Here is a 10,527-nt window from a genome sequence, read left to right as displayed (position 1 = left end):
AGGAAGGAAGGAAGGAAGGAAGGAAGGAAGGAAGGAAGGAAGGAAGGAAGGAAGGAAGGAAGGAAGGAAGGAAGGAAGGAAGGAAGGAAGGAAGGAAGGAAGGAAGGAAGGAAGGAAGGAAGGAAGGAAGGAAGGAAGGAAGGAAGAAGAAGAAAGAAAGAAAGAAAGAAAGAAAGAAAGAAAGAAAGAAAGAAAGAAAGAAAGAAAGAAAGAAAGAAAGAAAGAAAGAAAGAAAGAAAGAAAGACTTTTCCATGTTTAATTGCTTGATTTCTCAGTTAACTTACTGATTTTTGGAGGAGTACAAAACTGAGGTTCTTGACTGTTAAGTCTGGATTTAGACATGCCTTTTCAGCTGCATACATACAAATACAGATGCATTTGGGTAATAGAGATGCATGTGTACACCCTCTCCTGCCAACTGCATACATCCTCTTCTCACATAAACCTTTGCTCCCATTCTGCCTTTCTTCCACATTTCCCTTCCTGCAGCTTCTGTCCACCACCTTTCCCTGAGTTCTGGAATCTCCACTGTTGCTTGTACTGAGTAACCTTCTCCCCCGCTCTCCCTCCCTCATCTCCTCCTTCACTCCAGGAAAGCTCTTTTTGATTCTCTTTTCACTGATGTCTGGCATTCGTACCTCTGTAGACAGAGAATGGCAGGAAGACAGTGACGTGCGCAGGCAGAATAACCAGAGAATAAAAAGGAGTTGGTTGAGAATCTGTAATTAGAAGCCCAATTTCCATTTCCTTCTCAGGCACTTTAAAAATCCCTTTCAGAGGTTTCTTCACTGTCTCAAAATTGAATGTCATTGAGATTTTTTTTTTTCCTTTTTTTTTTTTTTTTTTTTTTTTTTTGCATCCTCTTGTTTCCTTGGCAACAAGTTGGTGATGCAGGAGCTAGAAATGTGCTGTGTCTCCGTGGAGATGTTGGCGTGGGTGTGCCATGGTGACATCCACGATGGACTCACAGCTCTACCAGTCCTACCCCACCCTTTGTAATAAGCACAGTAGGCCCAACATCTGAGGTGATGCTTTTATTTTTAGCTTGATAGCTGCTAATCTGCTCTTTTTTTCATTGCATATATGCCACGACAATGGGTCGTAAGATCCAGATACCTCATTAGTTACATCAGCAAAAAATTGTCTGACTTGAGGGGCTTTTAGGTTCAAATCTTCAGGTTTTAATTCAGCAACTCTGAAACTTACAGTAAACCATACTCCTGTGTTGAAGAGGCACTTGTTTACAATGACTTAAGTCATTCCCCTTCACTTTGAGAAGAAAGAGTTACCAGTGTTAATGAACAGGATGTGGATCAGGGTTCCTAAGTTTCATCGTATTCTAAACTGAGTAGTTTCTCTCTTTATTACCTCAAAAGCTGCTCATTTGGAATTCGAAGAAGCTGCTATTTGCCCTTGACCTGGGGCATGAGAGATTCCAAGGCACCTTACCTGTGTGCTCCCATAAGATGTAACGTTCTCTTCCAAAGAGTCTGTTATTCAGATTACTCAGCCTTTGTTTGGATCTGCCTAACAGCAGGCAGGTAGCCTATGGAACTGTTCAGAAAACAATAGCAAACTGTAAAGATATATAGATTAGACCCCTCCAAACACCTCTCTTTTTTTTCTCCTACACACTCAGTATCTTTACAGTATTTGTTTTCACTGTGCATACAGCCTGTTCAGCTGTTGCTCTGTATTCTGCATTCACCAGTGTCTTGGCTATAAGCCAAGACCCAAACTCTCCTTTAGGGTAGCTCTTGATACACACAGTGGCAGAATAAGGGCTGGCCACAGTCTCATCAGATACTCAAAGGTTCTACAGCTATTTTTTTGTTTCCTAGGAGGCTTTATGACATCACACAGAAACTCTGATGTCAACAAGGAACCCTCTGGGTAGGCTTTTGAGAAGTTGCTAAGGATCTTCTTACTGCCAAATGACTGTAACTTCATCCCAATGGGATTTGCAATAGAGCTCATCCATGCAGCAGTAAAGCCAAGTATCAAATTCTTCTTGCCAGAAAGACCAATTAAAGGATTAAATGTGAAAAGCTGAAACCTACAACATCCATGGTGACAGGGTTTTCTTTTCTTTTTTAGACTGTAATCATCTTTGTAGCATATTGTTCTGGGATCAGCACCTTTGGGGATACATTAGTACGGCGATTGACGGAAAGAAGCTGAAGAGGGAAACCAAAGTGAACCCAGCCAAGGCAAGATAAGCTTCTCTCGCAGCCATGCTGGCAGATTTCTTTTGCCTTCTTTACGACACTCCTTCAGCAGTTGAGGCACAGACTGAGATTATTCAGCTCCAAAATGGTAAGGTGCTTGTTTAAAAGGTGTTTTATTATGTGAAGCGGGAGGAAACACAAGGAACAATCAGACACCAGAGGCATGTTAAGATGTGTCATTGACACATTATGTCAATGAACAGGAGTAAATTCAGGCTCTGTTTTAGGGACGTTATGTTCCAAAGCAAGCACATAAATCTGACTCAAATGCCTTACTTATTGAATCTGAACCCAGAGTTTATTCCTGACTGTTACTGAAATACAGGTCCAACTTTTCTTTTTATTTGGACTTGTATTAAAACATGAAAAAAGCTGACACATCTACCTAACTGCTGCAGTTTGTTTGGCATTGTACCTGATGCTGTTTAATAGATGCCTCTTGCTGCAAGGAACTAGGACCCTATAGGTATGATAGGATGCAGAACATCATTCAAGAACTTTGGTTGGGAAAAAAGCTGTATGCTCACTGGAAGTAGTAGCATAGCAGTATCCTAGCTTAAAAAGCATTATGTAATGAACATAAAAGTTGGTATTAACAGTAAAGACAGGAGCAACTAAGGAACCTAGGGAACTAGGGAGAGTTGGACTTGATGTTTTCTTGAGGTCCCTTCCAATCCATGCAATGCTGTGATTCGGTGACATTAGAGGGAATGTATCTAAAATCATGTGTCTAAACTAAACAGAGGAAGATGTGGGGTGAGACAGGGGGAGCATCCTCAACAACTACGGCATAACTGTGGGATTATTATTTTTTTTTTCAGTTACATCCTTTTAACAAAGTATTTAATCTCTGCAGATAGTTTTAATCTAAACAGTGCCATGTTTTTTGTGTGTGTATGTGTGGGTTTTTTTTTCCTCAGTCTACAAATCTTTACTGATTTTGTAGGAAGACTCAAAATTCTCCCTAAAAAAACCACAACCGCTTCTTTCTGCTGATCCTTCTAATCTCAGATGATGTCCAGAACTGTGGTAACTTATCTGGAGTATTGCATTACAAGGAACATCTTGCTGGCTGAAGTTCCTCCCCATTTTGTACAGACAGATCAGCTTACCTCATGCACAAGAGCAATAGTTTTCTCCATTATACTTGAAAAGTGAGTACAACATAAACTAAAGTTCAGATTCTTCTAGCTCCTTCCTTTGCTGACTGCCTTTTGCATTTGTTAGCACCCTTTTGTGGAATGTGCCATACACACAGAATACACAAGAGTTCTCACCCTATCTTTTGCCCCCAGGAGATTAGACTGGCACACACGAAGTACATGATTGCTTTTGACTTCACTTCCCTGCCTGTCCTTCTTCCTGACTGAGATTCAGCAGCTTCTGCAATACAACAAGTTCCTGTCAGCTGTTAGGGCACTAAAATAAACCTTTATCTTGTCTTCACAGCCCTGAGTGACGGGGCTGGCAATAGGTGAACCACAGCCAGGCAGCCATTTCTGCCATATGCTCTTTCAACCTCACTGCATGCTAACACAGCAATCTGTAGCCTGGCAAATCTGCTGTTTTTCCTTGCAAGACCTCCAAAAGGCAGCAACTCTGGTTCCTATCATTTCCTATGGCAGTATCTTGTTATGCTGGGTTATAACATTTCTTTTGCCTTCTTTTTCCAATATTCAGCACGAGTCAGAGCCAGAATGCTAGTCCAATGCTAGAGAATGAAAATCCTGCTAATTCTCTTAAATTAGAATTGGCTGCAAAAATGGCCTTGGGGCACACATCGTAAATTGAGTTGAAACCATGCAGTCAGAGGGGGAAAAAATTGTCTTTCTTTAGGGAGAGAAGACATTACATATTCACACTTCAAGCAAGCATATCATTGGCAACTAATCCTTCTTATACCACAATGCTAATTTCAAAATAGCATTTATATGGCACGGTTTGCTTGGGAGGGCATGGATGAATCAGTTAGTTGCCCTTTATAATAAGCCCTACACAACTGCTTCCTGTGTTGCTCTTTTCTACAGCCTTGACTTCTAATCATCGCTGTGCCACTTGCTTCTTATTCAAAGGGCAACTGTTGAATAACCATGCAGCAAAGTTACAGAGCAGGGGCAATAAATAAGGAGAAGCACAAACACACGATACAGTTCAAACTACTACTTTTGTATGGTCTTGATACAAGGACACGTGGATTCTGCTGAATGTCAGTGCTGATGCTTGATGAGGAATGATAAGCCTATAATTTACTTGCATGGCTGTGCAACTTCTTCCTGCTGAATGGGAGAGCCTAGAAAATCGTTGTTATTCCTAATATTGCTGCAGCTCAAAACGGTCCTTTGCACCACAGGCATCACAAACGCCATTGGTTAAATGAACCATACAACACAACATTTGCTTTAATATTGCTGCCCAGTAACAGTTGAGAAGTCCAGAAATTGCAGAAGAAATATGTTTTCAGCCAGCTGATGTAGAAATGGCTTCTGACGAGTCTGAAATGCTGTAGTGATTTGGAAACCTACCAATGGAGCAAATTATATGAAAAATGCACTACATTAGCAAAGACACGTACCCAAAATGCTGGCATTCTACATTGTCAGAATGAAAGGAGGTGGTTTTGCTTTACCTGGAGCTTTACTTAAGTTTGTTAGCTTGTTACCTTTCAAAGAACTGAAGCATTGGTGAAAGAACCAAAACTGGAAGAAATGCAAAGGGCAGTTGAGCACCGGGGTCAGAATAAAGCAACAGATTCTGTTAGGCTCCAGACTGGGTGATGGAGAACAGAAAGATGTGTTCTCAAAGTCAAGGATGAGATCGATAGGTTGTATTCAATGGGATGTTGCAAAGAAATTTTATAAAAAATGAGAGTGAGTGGTTCTGCATCCACATTTGGAAAAGGCAGGCAAACTAATGTTTATCAAAGCTTTTTTGTCAGTCTGCAGAATCCTACCTTTGATCCTTCTATGGATTTAATCCCTTGGAAGAAAGAATAAGTATTTGAGAAGTAATTCACAGCAGATCCAGCAAATCAAAAGAAATTGAAAAGACATGAGATAATGACTAGCACAATCGCATAGATTTTACAAAAATACATGATTGCACTGGATGTAAATAAAGAGTTTAAAAACCTCAATAAAGTTATTAAGGTAGAACAATTTTGGATTTTGTGGTTCAAAAAGTGGTGACTACAGAGTAGAATCTGTTCCACTTAGTGACACTGCAGGAGAGGGCAGAAAGGTTTACCATCTCTTATGGTTTTTAATAATATATTTGCAAAAACTGCTGTGAAATTCTCAGAATTAGGTGAAATTACATGTCCCGCACTAATTTCTTTGATATGTAGATGACTTTAATGTTGTGAGACAGGCAGGAAGTCTCATACAATCTGTTGCATGAGTTAAAGGAAGTGACAGGAAAGATAGGATTTGAAATCAGTTGTAAGATCAACACAGATAAAACAAATGCTTCCTAAATTTTTTACATGTTGAGGAATAGAGTTGTAGTCCAGTGCTGAGTATGTCTTACGTTTTCAAAGTACAAAATCATCCTCTAGTTTTCTGGGGGGAAGAGAGACCAGTGTGCTTACATGAATAGGTGTAGATTTCCCTTAGATTTCCTGGGAAATAGCAAGACAAATTTCAGGTCAGTGAGGTTGAACTGTGTGTGAGGAAGGCCTAATAGGAGACTGCAGGAGTTTGACGAGATGGTAAAAAGGTAGATTCAGCACAGTCCTAATATTTTTAGTAGTCAAAGTATGATGAAGATTAAATGAGACAGTAGCTAAACAACCCTTGGGAGACCATTTGATTTCTTGGATGAATAAACATAGAAGGTGGCAGTACTTGCCAAAGGTCTAAGAATTAATAACCTTTGCTGGCTTTCAGGCAACAGTGCTAAATGAGCAATGTCTTTCAGCAACTTCCCTTTCTCTATTGGGTTCAGCCTTGGTTTATTAATTCCCTGTCGTTGAAGGAAGGTTGGAAGACCTAGAGGGCATCACAGTGCCTCAAACCGTTTCTCAGTATCTGCTGGAGTTTAATACAAGACTGAAAATGACCATGCTGCACTCTGTTCAGTGTTAGTGGCTAACAGCTAAGCTGGAGTGTGTTGTTTAATGGAGATTACCTGACAATGTAGCATATTTTCCTCTTTTTTTCTTGGTGTTGCCTGTGGTGTTTCATTTTCTCTGATCATTTCTTTTTTTAGCCTTTATCTTTAAGAAGGGGTTAGTAACAATTAAAGTTTCTGACTGAACTCAGGATTGTTTTTGAATGGAAGGCCATTCAAGTCTTATCTTTATGCTGTCACTAAGTTTGAGAAAGCAGGACATATAAAGTTGGCTTTTTCAATGTTACACTCATTTCCAGTTTAGAAAGTACCAAGGAAGCAGCATGCAAAAAGCTATGCTGAGAAAACACAGATTCCTGACTTGTAGAGAACTCTAAAATTGAGGAAGCTCAGAATTACAGTTCCTGAAGCAGCTGACATTGTATTCCCTTGTATCTTTCCTTAACAATAGAACCTTTCAATATATGATCATATGATACAGATAAGATTTTCAAACTCTCTGTCATTTACTACAGAACATTGTTCATACCTGGGCTTAGCTTTCATAACAAACAGAGAATGAACCTTTTCCTCCTCTCTGCTGAATAAATTAGGGTAGAATTACCTCTCATACTTTACAGCACACAGTAATAAAATAAAATTTAACTTTTCCCTGCTGAGATGAACACACATGAGAAGATCATCAGGATCAGCACACCTGTCTTCTCTGATGTAGGTGGTAGATGAATTCTTTTCTCCTCCTTTCTCCCTCAAGCTGAAGGAGACCTTTCCACCTCCATTGAGTACTGCATTTTCTGTGCTATTTTGTTCCATAAAAATCCCTGTTCACTTGGATGCAGGTCCTTGTCATCTCACTTGCTCCTTCTCATTGCCTTTTTCAGGCTAGTATTTCCCACCCTCTGGCCTCAGCCCATGTCTCATTGTGTCTCACCTACTGGATAGAGAGGACTGGCAGCTGTGGATGGCAACTACTCCAGGAAGTTGGGAAAGCCTGGGTGAACTGTGAACACACATTGTAGGGAAAAGAATAGGATGAAGCAGGAATGAAGCAGGACTAAGTCCTCTAGTGTGTCACAGCACTAGGCACATGCTATGCCACTAATGTTGTATAACACAGTTCTGTCAAGTAGTGAGGAGGACTGTATGGCAGCCTGGGAGATTAAGCTGCCTCACCCTAGAATGCTTCTCTTTCTCCTTGCCACCAGAATCACTTGTGGAAGGAGCTAATCCCCCGGATTTACACAGTAAGAAAATTCACTGTTATGCTTGGAGCTGCTTCTAAATCTTCAGTAAGACAGGCTCCAGAAACATGGCTCTGTGTCCAGTGGAGCTGAGCTAAACCAGGGCCTTTCCCTGCAACACAGTTTCCATCCACAGGGCAGCAGGTTTGGATTCCTGCCTGCACAGTCCTGGACTCTTAATAAAATTCCATCTGTGTTTCCTGCCCTCCGGGGTGAATTCCTTTGGCTAACAGTGGGATCCTGGAAAGCAAACAATAATTGCTATACCAGGGCACTACTGTGCCCTGTCAGTGTAAGATAAATCTTTTTTAATGCACACACATGCCAAGGCAGAGCTCTGATGCCATTGGAATGAGGTGATGAGGAAGCTGAGCTGTGGAATTCTTAACTGGGAATTTCCGTTCTCTAATACTGATGATTTTATAGACCAAACTGAGCACTTTTATCCTATAAGAGTGTCACAATCCACTGAGCACAGTGTCACAATTCCTACGTGCAATTCATATAGGTCTGATGCTGGATTTCATAAAAATCACTTGGTGGCTTCAAGCAGGACTCTACTTTTTGGGAACTCTTAACACATCAGGATATGATAAGGCCCAACTACACACCAGTTGGCTGACCAAGCCCTGCACTCAGCATTTTGGATAAGGGACTCTTCTAAATTAATTGAATGCAGTGAGGTTTGTGCTGTGGAGCTCACTGCAAGGGAACAAACCCTCTGCATGTGCCATGCCTGCTGGACAAATTGAGGGATATGGACTTTCCTCTTTCTATATCTTGTGTTCAACCTGAATGAAGTCAAGACGAAGAGAGCTGCTTTTTAGGGTCTTAAGGTGGATGTTAAAAATGCTTCAGCCTTTATTTCCAAAAGAGCTGCAGTGATTCTACCCATGTGGATGTTTACAGTCTTCCTGGCTATTTAATTCCTGATAGATTTCTCCTGTTTTACTATCTCCTTGTCTAACTCTGGATAGGTGAAAATATCAGTTCAGTCCAGCACCTCACACTACAAACGCTCTTTTAAAAACCCTCTCTGTGGTTTGTGGAGCCTGCTGCTATGATCCTGGTCAATACATGGCCTGGTCATCACATGTCTGTGACTGAAGCATGGCCACAGTCATTCACTAAAATATTCTTAATCCTAAAGGTCTGAAAGTTAAGTAAAATCTGATCTATTGGATGCAGCTCCCACATGCAGCACTGCAGCGTTAAGGGAATGGCAGTGTATCAATGAAGAAGTCAAGAAGGGAGTGAAACAGCACTGGGATAGAATCCTCTACTTTGCTTGCACTATGAAGTTAGAGCAGGACTCACATCTCAGTGCATGCCTCTGTCTCAGTCCCATCACACCCAGAAGCAGGGAGCATTGTGGATATCCCTTGCATGACACTGTAAGGTGACCAGCCTGGATGCTGTCAGCAACTTAGCCATGACATTACAGGATTGGGCTATAACAGATACAGAGAAGGCTGAGGTACTCAACGAGTTCTTTGCCTCAGTTTTTACTGGAAGCCAGGATTCTCACATCCCTGAACCCCACATCCCTGAACCTGAATGTCTAGGTGGGAACTGGGGGAGCAAACTCCCTCACACTGTAAAGCACATGAGAGATGAACAGGGGATATGAGACACCCAGCATGGCTTCATCAAAGGAAGGTCATGACTTAGAGTCTGGTACAGTCTGGTAGCCTTCTATGATGGAGTGACAGCATCACTGGACAAAGAGAAGGCAACTGATGCCATCTACCTGGATTTCTGCAAGGCCTTTGACATGGTCCCCCACCACATCCTTTTATCTATATTAGAGAGAGATGAATTTGAAGGATGGATGATTCAGTGGGTAAGGAATTGGTTGGAAGGTTGCAGCCAGAGGGTTGCGATCTATGTTGCTCTATGTTCAGGTGGAGACTGGTTATGAGCGGTATCCTCCAGGGGTCTATCTTGGGGCTGGTACTCTTTAACATCTTAATAAATGACACAGACGATGGGATTGAGCTCATTTTTAAGTTTGCTGATGACAGCAAGCTAAGTGGTGTGGTTGATATAGCAGAAGGAAGGGATGCCATCCAGAGGGACGTTAATAAACACACAAAAGATGGGCTCTTGTAAACCTATTGAGGTTCAGCAAAGCAAAGTGCAAGGTTTTGCACTTGGGTTGAGGTGATCCCAAATATGTATACAAACTCGGAGAAGAATTTGTTGAGAGTAGCCCTGCTGAGAAGGACATAGAGGCTATTGTTGATAAAAAATGTAACATAGATCAGCATTATGTACTTGCAGCCCAGAATGCCAGTGTCATCCTGGGTTCAAATCAGAAGAGAGGTGGCCAGCAGGGTGAGGGAGGTGGTTATTCTCCCTCTACTCTGCCCTCATGAGCTCCCAGCTGGAATACTGCATCCAAGTCTGGGGCTCTGAACAGAGGAAAGATGTGGAGCTTTTGGAGAGGGTCCAGAGCAGGACCATGAAGGTAATCCAAGGGCTGGAGCACTTCCTTTACGAAGATAGGCTGAAGGAACTGGGCTTCTTCATCCTGAAAAAGTGAAGGCTGCGAGGAGACCTCATTGCAGCCTTCCAGTATTTCAAGAGAGTTTATAACCACGAGGGAAATCAAATTTTTACGCAGGTAGATAGTGATAGGGCAAGGGAGAATGGTTTTAAACTAAAGAAGGGAAGATTTAGATTCATTTGCTGAGTCTGTGGTACAGCAGAAGGGACTGCTGTGTGGACCCAACAGGAAGACTGAAAGGTCCCTGGAGAAGAAATGGCCTCCTGTATCATCCTGCCACATATTTGGTTTGGCTTGTAAAGTATCATGTTCTCCTATGGCAGACTGTAACTACAGAGAGAATAATAGAGGATAGGCTGACTGCTCTCCATGACGACATTTTACTTGTTGACAGATAAACAGATGAGATTTCATTTTATTGAAGAGTTATGATATTCAACATTAAGCTGTTCTGGTATTTAACTATTGTGTTTGCATTTA

At 41.6% G+C, this 10,527-nt stretch overlaps 1 long non-coding RNA gene across 4 annotated transcripts; it reads left to right on the top strand.

Annotated features, from left to right (window-relative positions):
• The first annotated feature begins 922 nt into the window (after nucleotides 1-922).
• On the top strand, nucleotides 923-3,436 carry LOC116654056 (uncharacterized). 4 transcript variants are annotated; one of them, XR_014942321.1, is made up of 3 exons: nucleotides 923-1,026; nucleotides 2,099-2,317; nucleotides 3,241-3,435. It is a non-coding gene; the product is annotated as an uncharacterized LOC116654056 (long non-coding RNA). The 4 variants fall into 4 exon arrangements; XR_014942322.1 differs by lacking the exon at nucleotides 923-1,026 and adding an exon at nucleotides 1,853-1,894 and having other exon boundaries at nucleotides 3,241-3,436; XR_004308920.2 differs by lacking the exon at nucleotides 923-1,026 and adding an exon at nucleotides 1,903-1,998 and having other exon boundaries at nucleotides 2,079-2,317; nucleotides 3,241-3,434.
• The last annotated feature ends 7,091 nt before the right edge of the window (nucleotides 3,437-10,527 follow it).

This window comes from Coturnix japonica, chromosome 1 (assembly GCF_054131305.1).
Source record: "Coturnix japonica strain WE chromosome 1, WE-NBRP24, whole genome shotgun sequence".
NCBI classification, from domain to species: Eukaryota; Metazoa; Chordata; class Aves; order Galliformes; family Phasianidae; genus Coturnix; species Coturnix japonica.
Note: the sequence above shows the minus strand (reverse complement) of the source record. Positions and strands in the feature narration are given on the sequence as shown.